This window comes from Ptychodera flava, chromosome 4 (assembly GCF_041260155.1).
Source record: "Ptychodera flava strain L36383 chromosome 4, AS_Pfla_20210202, whole genome shotgun sequence".
NCBI classification, from domain to species: Eukaryota; Metazoa; Hemichordata; class Enteropneusta; family Ptychoderidae; genus Ptychodera; species Ptychodera flava.
In genome coordinates, this window is record NC_091931.1 from 21,893,517 (window position 1) to 21,910,939 (window position 17,423).

The 17,423-nt window shown below is 37.9% G+C and overlaps 2 long non-coding RNA genes across 2 annotated transcripts; one reads left to right on the forward strand and one right to left on the reverse strand.

The window, feature by feature from the left end:
* Positions 1-2,389: 2,389 nt before the first annotated feature.
* Positions 2,390-8,187, reverse strand: LOC139131176 (uncharacterized). Its single transcript, XR_011552067.1, has 3 exons — positions 7,954-8,187; positions 3,371-3,445; positions 2,390-2,961 (listed from the first exon to the last, which is right to left on the reverse strand). It is a non-coding gene; the product is annotated as an uncharacterized lncRNA (long non-coding RNA).
* A 717-nt stretch (positions 8,188-8,904) lies between these two features.
* LOC139131187 (uncharacterized) lies at positions 8,905-13,272 on the forward strand. The gene is made up of 3 exons (XR_011552073.1): positions 8,905-9,043; positions 11,478-11,559; positions 12,180-13,272. It is a non-coding gene; the product is annotated as an uncharacterized lncRNA (long non-coding RNA).
* Positions 13,273-17,423: the final 4,151 nt, after the last annotated feature.

Below are 17,423 nucleotides of genomic sequence, written 5' to 3' on the forward strand. Positions count from 1 at the left end.
TGCATAACAAACTGCGCCATCAGAGTCTGTGTGTTGATCATATAAAGGTGACAGCATTGTATCCAGTGTGCCAGCAGGATGATCTTCCAATTTTATTTCTTCAGTCCAATTATCATCATCATCATGATCATCATGATCATTACTGTCATCTTGTTTACATGTTTGTTTGTCAGACATGTGAGAATAATCATGATCGTCATTTTCCTCACAAAATTCCTGCCAATTGTGGTTTTCATCCTTTCTGCAAACAACCCAATCTGTAGATATTGTAATCAGTTCTGCTTTATATAAGGGGCTATTTTTAACTAACCAATTAGCTGCTTGTAAGACTTTCACTGGTCTGACATTCTCTACCTGATAGGCATGACTATAGCTAATCTTTCTTTTAAATTTGACAGGTATTGTCTGCGATTCATTTAAAGTTCTAGGTAATGTAGAGACAGTAGTTGATACATCAGCTATAACATTGACTATGTTACCTCTGAGACTAACTTGTCTACCTCTTGGCAATTCTCTTATTTGCATGAATGGAATGCGTAAGGCAACAAGTCTTTCTTCTAGTGGATGTAACTGTAACTCGGGGGAATTAATGGAAATGACATGTTATTGGCCACAGAACAAGGAGGCAACTTTGACTCTTTTAAATATGAATAACAAGTTTTACATAATGGTGCCATATCATTATCTGTAGCCTGAGATGATGCAAAGGTGTTTAACTTTTCTTTAACATTATTGTAGTTCAAAACACTTTCTCTGTACCACAGCTGTTGGCAGCACACACATACAAAATTTGGGCCATTCTGAACTGCACCGTGAAAAATTTGTATCAGCTCTTCAATAGATTTGGCAGCACTACATCTTCTGTTGTTTAGTTTGTTTAATCTATCTCTCATTTGCTCTCTCTCTCTATATGATTTATCAGTTCTTTTAATACTTTTAATATTGGCATCTCTGATCTTTTCGCTTTCCCTGAAGACCTGGTAGTTCTCTTTGTCTTTTTAGCATTAGCATTTCTTTCCCTTTCATTTTCTCTGTACTCATCATCACACCGTCTCAATTTCATTGATGTCCTGTTTCTCTTGTTTTCAGTTTGTTTATACACATCATCAGCTCTCATAGTTTTCTTAGCATTGACATCTCTTTGCCTTTCAGTTTGTCTGTACAGCTCATCAGTTCTCATAATTTTCTTAGCATTCATATCTCTTTGCCTTTCAGTTTGCCTGTATGCTGGATCAGCTCGTTTATTTTGCTTGGCTGTTAAATCTCTTTGGTTTTCGCTTTGCCTAAACTCTATTTGTTCTCTCTTTTCTCTCTTGGCAATCATGTCTCTCTGTTTCTCTATTTCTCTATAATTTACACAATGTTATTTTGCGGCATAGATTTCTCTGTTTGTACTGGTCCAAAACTGTTTACATTTATTGCTTGTGACAAATTTTGCTCTGTGCTTTGCAGAAAGTCATAGTGACCACTATCAATTTCTCCTTCAACACGGATTGCATGATACAAAAGATGTATACTTACAGAAGAATTACCAACAGTCTCTAATGGTTCACTTAAAGTGTCAAGATGAACTGCAATATTAATGTTATATGCAAGCGCTGCAGCATTTATTTCAATGTCCCCTCCATAAGTTGCATTACCTGGTTCAGATCTGGACATATACTGCCTATAGTCATCTTGAGAGACAATATGCCATCTTTCATATTCACCTTTAATTGGATCCTCATATCTGTCCCAATGTTCAATTACATAGTCAACAGTATGTACTCTTATTGCATGATGATGATCTTGTGTTCCATAGAGTCCTAGACTTATAGCACGGAACAAGCAATTACCATCACCTTCGACATAACCTTTGTGTAACATCTGTGAGAGTCTGCAACTGTCTTTTTTCGTTGCATGTACAATTTACTTCTTTCATTTTTGCTTTTATGCTCAGTTTTTTTACTTTCATTGTACTTTATAGTAACGTTGTGTTATGGTGTGCTTAATATTATAATAAGTTCTTACAGTCAATTCAAGCACTTGTATAGGAAGAAAAATTAATAATTTGACTGATGTTGCTTATTGCTTCCTTGATTTCTTCTGATGCTATGAAAAGTGAAACCTTAAAAGTTGAAGTATTGATGAAAGAATGATTGTGTTTGTTGAGATTGTAGACTATGAATGTGTTATTGCTTGTCAATATTGTGCAGTTTAGACGTTGAACCCTTTCACTACAAAATTTAGGTCCAACTTTATTGGGGAAGCTGGACGTAGACAGAAAAAAGCAGTTAAAAGGGTTGTCAGTAATAAGTAGACAATGATAGAATGTGGTATGACTGTTCTTGTTTATTATGAAGTAAATGAATGCCAATTTTCAGAATTGTAGAGAAATGTCAGTCTCCTTATATATTCAGTACGCTGAAGTAATTCTATTTGATTGCAAATAATCTGCCTGTAAACAATACTCTTGTTTCCTATCAGGAAGTAAATGATAGAGCACTAACTTGTGTGCTGTTAAATATTCACGGTATAATTTCACAATGTACACTGAGGAAGACAAAGACAAAACTTTACTGCCTTATTTTTTTTCTTCTGCAAGTTAATACTGAATATTATCAATGTCAAATCAGTTGTGATCTAAATGCAAAATTAACCACAACAGTGTTTGCTCAAAGTACTATCAGCAATGTTGTAACCAATGCTTGTTGACTATCAATTTGTGATCTTGAACGCGCCTCTACAGGCAGTCTGTACCGTCTATGGGCAACTGTGCCTCAACTGGGCAGTCTGTGCCTCTTATAGGCAAGTGATTGTGTTGTACCCCTTTGGGCAAGTTATTGTTTGCGCCTCCTATGGGCAAATGATTATTGCGCCTCCTATGGGCAAGTTATTATTGCGCCCTTCCTATGGGCAAGTTATTATTGCGCCTCCTGTGGGCGAGTGAATTTCACCACGTATATGGCCTCCTGGTATAATCTGTTAAAGAAACAAAAAATCAAAGTAAGACATCCATTGCATCCTGTTAAATATACATATTTGTACCAGTGAAAAAAATTGGCAAAAAAGATGAATTTGATGTTTTACAACATGTAAAGAACTTATTCCATTTTTTTCATGGAAATTATTGACCAACAAGTTCATCATTGATGACACGACACCATTCCTACAAAGGCAAGTTTGCATGACATTGGTCCAGGTATGTCAGACATATCTTTGTGAATGGCCACAAAATATAACATAATGGCTGCCTGATGGCATTGATAGTATCAAAGAACAAATTGAAATCGGTTTGGGCATGTCTGAAATATCTACCTAGATGCCTGAATGCACACACAATGAAAAGCTGCATGGACTAACAAAGAATGGCAAAAGTGAATGAACTCACACAAAAAAATATGTGGATTTAATTGGAATGTCCTAATGAATGCCCTGTGGTGATGTAATCATCAATAGACCACTTCTGCAAATGAAAAAAAACATAACACCAAGGATTAAAATGACCACTGTCATAAATTTTGTTGACTCCATGAAGTGCCATATCATTTACTAGAACAGTGATACAACATTATCGAAAGCTCTGTTAACATTTCTCACACAACTTCCATGTCCAACAATCTCTTCAAATAGCTAGTGTGTATGACATGTCATTTTGTTTTAATGAAATATAAGGGCAACACACGGATGTAAATCTCATCAAATTAAGTTTATCTTTTAGGACCCATTTAAACCTCATTAGTTCACTCATAGAGTATACTTTTCATGAATAATAAATGAATTCATGGTTTATCATCACTTTGTCCTGTGACATTTCATCACATTACCATTTTGTCCTCATAATGATTCATTCAACACTCAAAGCTGGATAAGAAAGGGCACTAAAATTAATCTGCATATTACTAAACTTGTGTAATTTTTTACAAGCTGTACTTTAGAAAATTGTCAAAATTTACAGGATGGAAAGTCAGGAAATCTCCACACTACACACACACACTAATTGATCAGTTCCTACCAGCCGACAGGCTTTATTGATCTATCACAATTACAGTGGTGGCCTACTACCAGGATCTTGCAAGCAATATTTGTCTGGAAGTTATGAATATGATGAATAAATGTCATTTTTTCATTATACAAGCCTTCCCACCTATGGGGTGGACCATTTGATATCCTGGGGGGGGGGGGTCTGGAAGATTTTTGGGGGCATTTTACATTCTTATTCGCTTTTGATGGTAACGCATTTTCCGAGCAAAGTCTTTGCCACTGAGTACCAACCATCGAAATTCAGTAGCTTGTCCCACATTATAGGAAACTAAAAAAGTATGTAAATGATCAGACATATTATTATGACGATATCATGAAAATATTACCTGAAACCCTTTCGGAGCACCACAACAGACCCTATACACAAACAATAATAGTAACTATTCATCATTGCTACCAGTGTACCTAGAATATCCATGTCCCCGCGACATCTACGAGAACGAAAACTATTGCCCAATCTAAATCCCTAACCCTAATCTATGGCTTTGCCACGACAAAATTAGGTGCCACGACAAAATTAGCCTAACCAGCCTATGACTCTCGTCGATTGTCACAAAACAATCCTTACGTGGACTATTTTTATGAAATAGTAATAACATTGACACCAGTCAAGTTGTTATTCTTCGTGCAGGACCTCTCGTGTACGCTAAGGGATACGCTGTCGGGCCGGACCCACGTGGGTTTTGGAGACAGTGCAGCGTACACAGAAATCTACCCGACCTAGCTAGCTCTGCGTACCGTGCTGTGTGTTTTCAGGTGTTACACGGCCCCATCACATCTAATGGATGAATTCTACAGAGGAGCCAGCGTAGCTGACATCATCCATGTCCAGAAGTCGGGATTTTTTCATTTTAGACATTTTTACATTTTAGTAGTGCATGTTTGACATGTTAGGTCGGAACTAACAGCCGAACTAACGTGACCAAAAAGCCAAACTTGCAAACTATCGTGTATCGTGCAGACCCAACATATCCGCACCTATCGTTTCTAAAATGTCTAACGTGTATGCCAGGTTGGAACTAACGTGCCTAAATGCCAAACGTGCAAACCTATCGTGTATCGTGCAGACCTAACGTTAAAGAACCTATGTCTAACATGTATTGCATTTTAGGGCGTACAAATAAGTCCTATTCTATCATGCCAATCGTGCAAACCTATCGTGTATCGTGCACGCCAAACATGGATGCACCTATCGTGTCTAAAGTGTCTAACGTGTATATCATGACTGCACGATTGACATATGGTACCATTCGACTTATCTGGACATACACGTTAGACATTTTAGACACGTTAGGTCCATACACGTTGGGTCAGCACGTTACACGATACATTTGCATGATTGGCATGATAGATTTTGACTCTTGGACAACCTGAAATGACATACACGTTAGACATTTTAGACACGTTAGCTCCGTAAATCTTAGGTCGCAACGTTATACGATATGTCTCAAGATTCACGTGATGGCCTACAAACACGGTAAGGTCTAACTCTATCATGCCAATCGTGCAAACCTATCGTGTAACGTGCCGATCTAACGTGTACGCACCTAACGTGTCTAAAATGTCTAACGTGCATGTCATTTTAGGTTCTCGCATGGGTCAAAATCTATCATGCCAATCGTGCAAACCTATCGTGTATCGTGCAAACCTAACGTGTACGCACCTAACGTGTCTAAAATGTCTAACGTGTATGTCATTTTAGGTTCTCGACATGGGTCAAAATCTATCATGCCAATCGTGCAAACCTATTGTGTATCGTGCAAACCTAATGTGTACGGACCTAACGTGTCTAAAATGTCTAACGTGCATGTCATTTTAGGTTCTCGACATGGGTCAAAATCTATCATGCCAATCGTGCAAACCTATCGTGTATCTTGCAAACCTAACGTGTACGGACCTAACGTGTCTAAAATGTCTAACGTGTATATCATGACTGTACCATTCAACTTATCTGGAGGCCCTAAAATGACATACTTGTTAGACATTTTAGACACGGTAGATCCGTACTCGTTAGGTTTGCACGATACACGATAGCTTTGCATGATTGCCATGATAGATTTTGACTCGTGGACAACCTAAAATGACATACACGTTAGACATTTTAGACACGTTAGCTCCGTGAATCTTAGGTCGGCACGTTATACGATATTTCTCAAGATTCACGTGATGGCCTACAAACACGGTAAGGTCGACCTCTATCATGCCAATCGTGCAAACCTATCTTGTATCGTGCAGACCTAACGTGTACGCACCAAACGTGTCTAAAATGTCTAACGTGCATGTCATTTTAGGTTCTCCACATGAGTCAAAATCTATCATGCCAATCATGCAAACCTATCGTGTATCGTGCAAACCTAACGTGTACAGACCTAACGTGTCTAAAATGTCTAACGTGCATGTCATTTTAGGTTCTCCACATGAGTCAAAATCTATCATGCCAATCATGCAAACCTATCGTGTATCGTGCAAACCTAACGTGTACGGACCTAACGTGTCTAAAATGTCAAACGTGCATGTCATTTTAGGTTCTAAACATGGGTCAAAATCTATCATGCCAATCGTGCAAACCTATCGTGTATCGTGCAAACCTAACGTGTACACACCTAACGTGTCTAAAATGTCTAACGTGCATGTCATTTTAGGTTCTCCACATGAGTCAAATTTATCATGCCAATCGTGCAAACCTAACGTGTACGGACCTAACGTGTCTAAAATGTACGTCTAACGTGTATGTCATTTTAGGTTCTCCACATGACTCCAATTTCTATCATGCCAATCATGCAAACCTATTGTGTATCGTGCACACCTAACGTGTACGGACCTAACGTGTCTAAAATGTCTAACGTGTATGTCATTTTAGGCTCTCCACATGACTCCAATTTCTATCATGCCAATCATGCAAACCTATCGTGTATCGTGCAAACCTAACGTGTACGGACCTAACGTGTCTAAAATGTCTAACGTGTATGTCATTTTAGGTTCTCCACATGACTCCAATTTCTATCATGCCAATCGTGCAAACCTATCGTGTATCGTGCAGACCTTACGTGTACGGACCTAACGTGTCTAAAATGTCTAACGTGTATGTCATTTTAGGTTTTCAACATCGGTCAAAATCCACCATGCCAATCATGCTGACCTATCGTGTATCGTGCAAACCTAACGTGTACACACCTAACGTGTCTAAAATGTCTAACGTGCAGACTTTTACAGTGTTTAGTCATGCAGGTTTGCCTTACACGTTTGGGTTCTATAATGTACAATGGCATACAACTCCCCATAGCACGATAGCTTCAACAATGTGAAACATGCATTTTTACCAACTACTGGCCATAGCTCGCTGACATTGGCGCACGCCAGAAAACATTTAATCACAGAACAGTGAAGCGTAAAGTAATGGATTCTTTCAATCATGCTACAGACTTTTTAAGGTTTGTGACAGAGGGCCTTGTCTGCCTTCTTACAATGAAGCAACTACAGCTGTCATCTCTGAACAGTCGACCCAAGACTCACTTTATAATGACCACAAACGTGCGCCAGAAAATCTCAAAGCCGTTGCTCAAAAATATGGGTCTAAATGAATACAAAGGATTTGGAAGACCTCATTAGACTAGATGAAAGATGTGATGATGTAGATGATAGTGGCGGGGGCCGTGTAACGCCCGAAACACACAGCAGGGTACGCAGGGCAAGAGCCGACCGTACAAATCTATGCCATGAAAAAGTCAAGTTCGGAACTACAGCTCCCAGTCGCGATCGAGTCACAGTCGCGCTCCTTCTCAATTCTTTTGATGCATGTACCGTACTATTCACTTTCTCAACCGTAAACTCAAAGCGTCCAAGTCAAATCGTGGTATCGAACAAAGGTGCATACATCAAATCACGACATAGAATCAACACATCACACACAAATTACTTTGAATTACTTACCGACACCACACCGACAGTCCATCAAAATCACGCTTCAGAATTTGTACAGCAAAAAGCCGGATAAGCGTACTCACAGCACAGAAAGGCTGTGGAGACAAGCGAAGAACTATGTGCTCGTTATGATACGGCGGTATAACTTGATTTTAACGCGACGATGGCGGGGAGACGAAATGTACAAGTACAGTAAGTGCAGTAAGACTGGCTTTATGCCGCTAGGGTTTGTGGGTAAAATGTATCCAGCTGTAGCCAACCTGGACAAGCACATTTCACAGCGCCCTCAAACAGTCGATTGTTTTCACTTGTCATACGTGGCGTAACAGAAAAATTAAAACTTTCATAACTTCATTAATATCCAAGCCACGCCCACCAAAACCTTTTCAGTTCTAGCCATTTGAATTCTGAAGATGTCTACCAAATTTGACTGAAATACGTTCAGCCGTTTTTGAGAAAATGGACCAACAGACAGACAGACAGACACACAGACAGACAGACATCGCTGCGACATATGCTCACGTGTTCACACGTGAGCAAATAACTTCAGCATCGTGACCTAGAAAACTCCGAATGAGGCCACCTAAGTACCCTAAAACGGAATTTACCGCGCAACGCATAGCCGGTGTACCTCAGTTACAAGTTAAATTACAGAAAGTGGGATTCCATCGTATGACGTAGCACACGCAGACATTGAATTATAAATGAAAATTACAACAGTGATTTTTTTCCATTCATATTTCGAGCCGTGAGATCGTAATAATATTTTGCTATCATCATAATAAAATGACTCTTAGGGGGTCGTTACAGAGGTCACGGTCCTATGCACACTCCAAACAGTGGCGGCGCTCTCACTTCCGTTTCACTTCTGTGAAAGCGGGAGCAGCCTGTACAGAGGGAGTACGCGCGTTTGGGAGTCCTGTCATCTGGTTGTAAATATGTCATGTGGTTGTTGGCTATGACACACCCATATTTGGTTATGTTTCGATGTCAAAGATCAGAGTTGAAAGTCCAAGCATGGGTAATTCCTTGCATTCTTGATACCTTGTGCTAGCTCTGGTTGTCAAAGCACGTTTTCATTTGTGCCATTTCGAAGCAAGTGAGTACAAGTATAGTAGTCTGTTCGATTCTTGATCGTAGGCTTGTAACACAAGGATACGATTTCTCATATATCTCTGGTGTTAGCATGCAGGCGGTTTTAAAATTCAGAGGTCTTTAAAATTCAGAGGTCAGACGAAACCAGGTCTACATGACAATCCGCCTCTGACTGTGTCTACATACATCAGTCATCATGATCGACCTCGACAGATTCAGCACTTTAGTGTTTGATTGTTATGGTCCAAAGCCGTACAAAGCTACTGTGCTTGCTTTTGTATTCATGGCACTGCTAAATATCAATAGCAAATCTCTTAGCAACATTTTTTATCCGTATTGAAACCAATGGAGGTTAGACTTTTCCAATTTAAAAACAAACAAGTTCGAAGGACCATAGGTAAGACAAAATGCCTGTGTTAGACTGATCACTTTAACCTTAGGGGTGTAACACACAGCAGTATACACTCTTCTACAATCGTGAAGAGCAATGATTGTTAGCGTACGTGTCTCTTAAATTCACCAGATGTTTCACAGTTGTGTCAAAAGAGTCAAAGAGATGTCTTGTAACACATCAAAGTCTACTTATTTACAAACACTAAGGTGGTTGGCCTTGTTTTATATTATCACTTTTCTCTTGATAGGATGCATGCTCCAGTAAGAACGGTCGAAAATGCTCAAAGCATTATACACCTTGTTGCATGGACACTCCTGCGCATCTCTCTTAGTGTGCTATGGCTGTGACTTCTACGTTTTCCCAGTGGTTTTTCATCTTTCTATGCTATCACTAATTGATTTAAGTTGTCTAATCTAAATTTTTTGCAGGAACTGCATTTTGAGTATGCTGAGTCACCATGTGTCACCTGGTTGCACGGACACTCCGGCGCATCTCTCTTAGTGTGCTATGGCTGTGACTTCTAAGTTTTCCCAGTGGTTTTCATCTTTCTATGCTATCGCCAACTGATTTAAGTTGTCTAATCAAATATTTTTGCAGAATCTGCATTTTTAGTATGCTGAGTTACCATGTGTCACCTGGTTGCACGGACACTCTGGTGCATCTCTCTTACTGTGCTAAGGCTGTGACTGCTAAGTTTTCTCATTGGTTTTCATCTTTCTATGCTATCGCCAACTGATTTAGTTGTCTAATTTAAATTTTTTGCAGGAACTGCATTTTTAGTATGCTGAGTCACGGTCACTCACCATGTGTCACCTGGTTGCACGGACACTCTGGTGCATCTCTCTTACTGTGCTAAGGCTGTGACCTCTAAGTTTTCCCAGTGGTTTTCATCTTTCTATGCTATCGCCAACTGATTTAAGTTGTCTAACCAAATATTTTTGCAGAATCTGCATTTTTAGTATGCTGAGTCACCATGTGTCACCTGGTTGCACGGACACTCTGGTGCATCTCTCTTACTGTGCTAAGACTGTGACTGCTAAGTTTTCTCATTGGTTTTCATCTTTCTATGCTATTGCCAACTGATTTAGGTTGTCTAATCAAACTTTTTTGCAGAAACTGCATTTTTAGTATGCTGAGTCACCATGTGTCACCTGGTTGCACGGACACTCTGGTGCATCTCTCTTACTGTGCTAAGGCTGTGACTGCTAAGTTTTCTCATTGGTTTTGGTCTTTTTATGTTATTACAAAGTGATTCAAGTTTTCAAATCAAGATTTTATGCAGGAATCTGCTGTTAGATCATGATGAGTCAGAATGTGTCACCTGGTTGCACAGAGACTTTGCAGTGGTATAAAACTTGCTAATTAAGGGGCGCTGCACCCAACACAGGGTATTTTGCACCAAAATCACTTTTTAGTAGACATTCATTTAATTTAATGACATTGTTAACCCAAGATTAAAATATTATTATTTGGGTTCATCTTCAAGGTTGTCAAGCAGTCGTAGGTTGCTTGATAAAGAAGTGTTAATGTTTGCAAATGTTTGCAAATCACCCAATTTCCTGGCTTCACTATTCTTCCAATTTCAAGATTTCCAAACAATTTAACTCCATACTGACTTGGTCAAACTTTCTTAAATTTTCACATTATTTTTTTTTAAACTTTTTTGATTGGCAATAAAGTTCTTACATTTTGAATAAGAGGCACTTTAATTTGTATGAGGATCATGTACTGTAAAATATGTTCAGATGTAACCTGCCAAAAGAAGGAAATGAAGACCATGTTAAAATTGATATTTTATTCAAATCATATGTGTCACTGCCCATTTAGGGCAACTGTTGTCAGCTCCACTTGTATATAACGATTGCAAGACTGATATCATTTTTTATATGCAAAGTAAAACAAACTGTGGCATGTCTTTTGAAGGTTTATGGCATGTCTGTTGAAAACAGAGAGTATTAAAAAAAGACTAATTTTTGATATGAAACGTCTGTGAACAGTGTCTATTCATTCTGATGTAATAATGGATATTTGTTTGTTTTGACAGTATCTTTGAATGCTATGACATTGCCTTAACAACAGATGGTAAGAAAATTGTTTTGGAAGAGGAATGTGAAAGAAACGTCAATGTAAGTAGGGTATTATGTTCATATGTTGCTTCTCACATTGGTGTACCATTTTGTAGTTACAACTTGAGCTGTATCATGTGAATGGTTTTGGGATAATTGTGTAAGTTTATAAATTACAACTCTCAAAAATTTAGAGGGCCTGTAATGCTTACTTTTGATATTTTTTTCATTATTTATATTTGTCCAATGTAAGTTGTTATTTTACTACAAAAAGATTGCTAAAAAATCAATATTTAGCTTGTCAGCATAGCATTTGTATGTGTCATTGCACTGGTATTAGAAAGCAGCCGTAAGGACTTGTTTTAAGCATCCTGGTGCACAGTATACTGGGTAATCAGGCTCAACAAGGAGCCACATGCATAAGCAGTGGAGGTCATCAACACCAATGCTAAATAAGAGTATTTTAAGAAATATTTTTTATTGCACACAGAACTCATATAATTATTGAACTATTACATTCTATTGAATTACATTTCCAATGTTACTGTGCACAAGTTTATGGGCTAGCCCTATCATGATATCATACATTTTATGATATTATCTACCACAGGTTTTCATTGGTGAAAGAAATTACAAAAATGTATTAATAGTATATCTATATTTCTATTTTTCTCACTCAGGTTTGTTGTAGACTACATCACAATTGTGTTGTTGGAGGAGGCTGAAGTTTACCTTATGTCAAGGAAAAGAATGGTTATGCTTGAAGAAGCAAATAAACTCTAGTATTGCCACAGAAATCTAAATATACTGTTCTGCAGGGATAACCTTATTGACATTTGTCCATATTGTTATGAAATATTTTAAAACTTAAATTTTAAGGCAATTATGTTTATATTTAACCAAAAATATCATTCAAAAGTTCTGGTCAGACACATTAATATTGATTATACATGTCCCTTAGGATGACAGCAATACAATTTTGTAAAATCGTGCGAAGATATGCAACTTTGTATTTTTGAGATTATTTTTGTCATTGTAGATCTATTTTTTCTTCAAAACTCCTTGTCAGACTTTTTGATATTCAGTATACAGGTCCTTAGGATGACTTAAGTCAGATATTTTTGTACAGTGAGAAAATGCAAAATTTTGTATTTTTGGAGCAATGTTTGTCAATTTTGGTCAAAAAGTGTTTTTGTCTAATTGGTGTTTATCTGATAGCTTTGCATTTTCTTATAAAAATCCCTGGAGAGTACCTGAGCCAAATCATTTTTCAAACTGGGGGAACCCATGATTTTTTATTATTGGAGCCAAATATTAGTCTGCAAGCTTGAATGACCTATTCCAACCCTGAATACCTTATAAATCAATTTTGAAGACACTGAAAATAATGTAGTTTTATTTGGTGCCAATTTGTAGTGAAATATGATCAAGAAAAAAGTTGTGAGGCTATGTTTTATGTAGTGGATCAACTCTAGCAAATATTTCATGGAGGAAACCCCATACACTGATGAGGGATTTCAATCCACAAGAAGGCATATGGCAAGATGCACCATACCATTAAAACAGACTCCAGTTTATTTGTATCAGTTCCAATCATTTTGTTACATAAACAAAAAAATCTGTCATGGTATCACTGAATTAAGTAAATCTTCACAAAGATGAAGGCTGCCGAGTGAAATCATGTGTAGATTGAATAAGATGAGTGATGAATGATAATATCAGGTCACTTCACCACACAAACAGAATAAAAAACGATATTATGTTGACGACCTATCCCTCTGACACCATATTGTTTTTTGATCAGTACACCGCATATATTTACTCCTTCCAAGGTTCGAATTTATCAGTTATCATCGACCAATTACCAGTGGTTGCCTGCTTTTGATTACAACTTTGAACTTGCAGTTGACAATGTTGACTTACAATATATTTTGCTTGCAGTAATTGTCAAAATATAGTTGCACATTAATATCTGAAACCAAGAAGTTTTCACATTTAATGTTACACATACTACTCGTACAACTAGGAAGTTATTGAAATCTTTCAAGTTTTCTCTGACGTCCAACATTTTAAAGTTAATTGAGCTGTTGTAAGTTTCCTTCTCACCAGTTTATCTGGTGTGTATATTGCACATTGTATTCTTGGCTCATCTGTGTATAACTTAACTCTGAGTAAATCTTAACATTTCAAGCAAAGGACCATCAAATTTTTACTGTTGATCTACAAAATTGAAAAGTTGCTGTTAAAACGGAACTCTGCCTATGAAAATTGAAAGTTCAAACTCTTTGCAAACACAATCGCATTTTGAGTGAATAAGTGGAAATAGGAATACCTCTCTTTGTTTGTCAGATAGGAGTAATACTGTGCCCTTGGTAGTATATTTTTAAATGATTTGCAGAAATTGATATTTATTATTATTGCTATTACTGCTAATTGTTGTTTTGCCTGATTGAGGCACACACCTAGCTATCCTATGGATTCTCTTGAATATAATCACAGTACAGCTACATGAGCCACCAGGCTGCTGCTAGTTGAAACGCCTATTTGTAGGGGTTTTAACTGACTGCTAAGCTAGGCGAATTAGAATTGTAGATATTGTGAGTTCAAGCCCCATAAAAATGCATCAGCAAGACTGCATCAAAATTGACCACTTTTACTATACATGTTGTTCACAAATTTAGTTCTAAGGCCATCAAGAATATTTTTATGGGTCTTTTAGAGTAATTTAACAGAAGGGCCTGGGGGTCAGAGGAATGTGAGGGTAGTCACTCAAAAAATTGAAAGCTACAAGGGGGTTCAAAATTGGAGAGAAAGAAGAGTTGCTCAATTTTTGGTACAAAATGGATTGAAATACCTCTCAGATTGCACCATTTAATCAATTTCTCAAAATTCTTAATGCGGCCCCTGTTACTTCCTCTCCCCCTGGGGTGTTCTAACAGTTTTACTTAGTAAAAACAAATAGAAAACACCTAATATTGCACCAGACTGAATCATTGAACTCATTAATTTCTCAAAATTTCCGACGTGGCAGAGGGGACACGCCTCTCACACTTTTCCCCTGTGGGGTGTTCTAACAGTTTTACACAAATTGATAACATCTCTCATATTGCACCAGACTGCATTATTGCACCCATCAATCTCTCAAATTTTCAACACGAGAGGGTACAACTCCTCTGACACTGCCCCCCAGCCTCCTGACTGTTCTCCTGTGCTTTCAGATTCTACCCTGTCAGATATCTTAGTGAAAACCTTGTCATGATGCCCATCCAAAGTAAACAATACTGTATGGTAAACAATATTATATGGTTGGATAGTGGTCACAGCATGAGCTTTTGTATCTACATTTTATTGTGACTTTGAATTTCCTTTTGCCGGTTTCATCTTTTTCAACAGTCATGAGGTAACCGATGATATTCTAGCAGGATATGAAAGGTCTGTACCATTGCTGTAGTTTTGTAAATGTTACAAATACATGTCTTGGTATTTAACTGGTCTAAGTGGGGGGGGGGGGGGGGGGAGGGAGGGATCAGTCAAAATTTCTGTTAGAGACTGGGTTACTCAAATGCATTGGGGTTGGCAGGGGGTTTACTCGAAATTTCAGAATACCATGAAATTCCCCAGACTTCCCCCCAAGGTCGTAATAATGACGACTCCCTAAGTAAGATTTTTACCACGGGAAAACGTAAATTTTATTCACTCTTCATCCTTTGTTAACCTTAGAAAGTTTGATTATGTAAAATTGTGTTGTTACTTGTTGTAATCTTATATTGTTGAAATGAATAAAATCTTGGAAAGTAAAACATGATCCTGTGTCACTGTTGTTCCTGTCTTGTTTCACCATCAGAGAAAAAAAGATTCTAATAAATTCACACCCCATTGCTCTACCAAAACAGAAAAATTATTGACATTTTTCAGGCAAAACACGCGACGTCTCACCAGTAATACTTGTAATGTAAGTTCAATGCAACTCTGCATAACATGTTCGGACGAGAGAGGTGACCATAGAGGGCGTACGTCCTACTGGTACTCGTGTGACAGGCTTGCAACCACATGACATACTCCGGGTGCGCGCGTACTGGTCTACGGAGTATTTCCTTAAAGTTCAAAGGTTGTATGTTTAATACTTTGACTTTTCAGGCCTCAAGTCATAGTTATACCAGTTAATTGTTTTATATATCCTCTGAATAATTAGGGTTTTCATATCGCCTCTCATGGTGGCGATTTTTACACATTTTGGACCACGTATTCTTGACCGCGGAGTGACGTCACTTTCACCTCACGCACGCGAGTGAGGTGAAATGGGATTTGACTATTATGGAAGACCGGTCACGACCTGCGACCTGCGACTTCAAAACTGCGACCTGCGTCCCGCGAGTTTGAAACATGCGACCTGCGACTTCGGCATTTAGACCTACGTGTAACCTGCGACTTCACAACAGCGACCTGCGTGTTTGTCAAACTGCGACCTGCGACTTCACAACTGCGACATGTGACAACAACACGTAACGTTTCATGGTGTTTTCCTCAGTATTAGATTGGAGGCGTCTTGCGTGAACTTTAATCCTTTGAGCGCCAAAGTCTATTTTTGTCCCCTTTATATAATAAACCCCTGTCAATTTTTCTCCAATTTTTGCAAAAAAAATTGGGAAAAACCTGTAGCCAATGAAATGTGATGTCGATTTGGTCCAAAATTATCAAAAAATTACAGAAAAATCATACAATTGGTAAAATTTTGCACTAAAATTTTGGTGGGAGAAAATTACAGCGCTCAAAGGGTAAAACGTGGAAAGGAGATTTAACGTTCAACATCGATTGAGCCATTGCTTTCGCTTTGGTAAATCGTTCACCAAGTCTGGCAAAACTCAATTCATGTACACACCAGTTCACTCATTTTCATCTGGAGAGATAATTTTATGACGGAAATGTTGACAGTCCGTGTTAATGCATGGAAAATAATATGCTACGTGATAGGCATTTATATGTTTATATTATAATTTCAAATTATTTTAGATATTCTTCGTCTGCCTTACCTCGCTTCTTTCCTTATGTTATCGACAAACTTTTTGATTTTTAGAAATCTCTGGTATTTATCCTCATTTCACTGTGGTATAACCATCTAGCTGTCTGTTTAATTCATCAGTTGTCCCCCCTGTATCATAACTGCGTCAGTGTCATTGCAAACATTCGAATTTTCAGTTATTGTCGTTCATTTTCTAACATTTCCATTTTTGTTCCAATTCTCTAGTGATTGATCATCGGATGTTGCCATCTTTTCGTCTAATTTCATTTTTACTTTTCGTCAAAAAATCGAATTGATCCAACTTTTGTTCTGTTGGAAAAATAAAAATATTCTTACTGGTTAACTTCGGACTACATTTGTCTACACAAATAACATATGCAAAGTAAAGCAGTTAAAATAATACTGATATTGACAGAAGTGCAAACATATTTGCTAACCATGAATAGCCAGAGACCGACTCAAGTTCGTTTATAGATAACGCGAGTTAAAACTGTAAAACAGGACATAATTAAACCCTCCTACAATCCTATTTTTAAGTCTTTAAGCCTAATATGTACATACTATAATATGTACATATTATTTTTTGTGTGTATATAATATTTTAGATCATGTAGGCAGAAAAGTTCCAGAAACTATTAAACACTGATGTAGACGTTTAAACCCTATTGCTATTGCATTATTTCAGATCGGTTTGCCTTTCGTAAGAAGGAAAATAATTTGTGCTCTTCGTTTGTGGAATTCTCTACCGTCACAGCTTCATGCACTTCTATCGCTGGTTGAATTCTTTCGCTGGCCGATTTTTGCGTAGGCCAGCGGTGCGAAAATAATGCTCTGGTCGCGAGAATGCGGTAAACCAGCTGTTTAATATAGTGCAATGGTGTCCCTCGTGTTTTTCAGGCTCGTG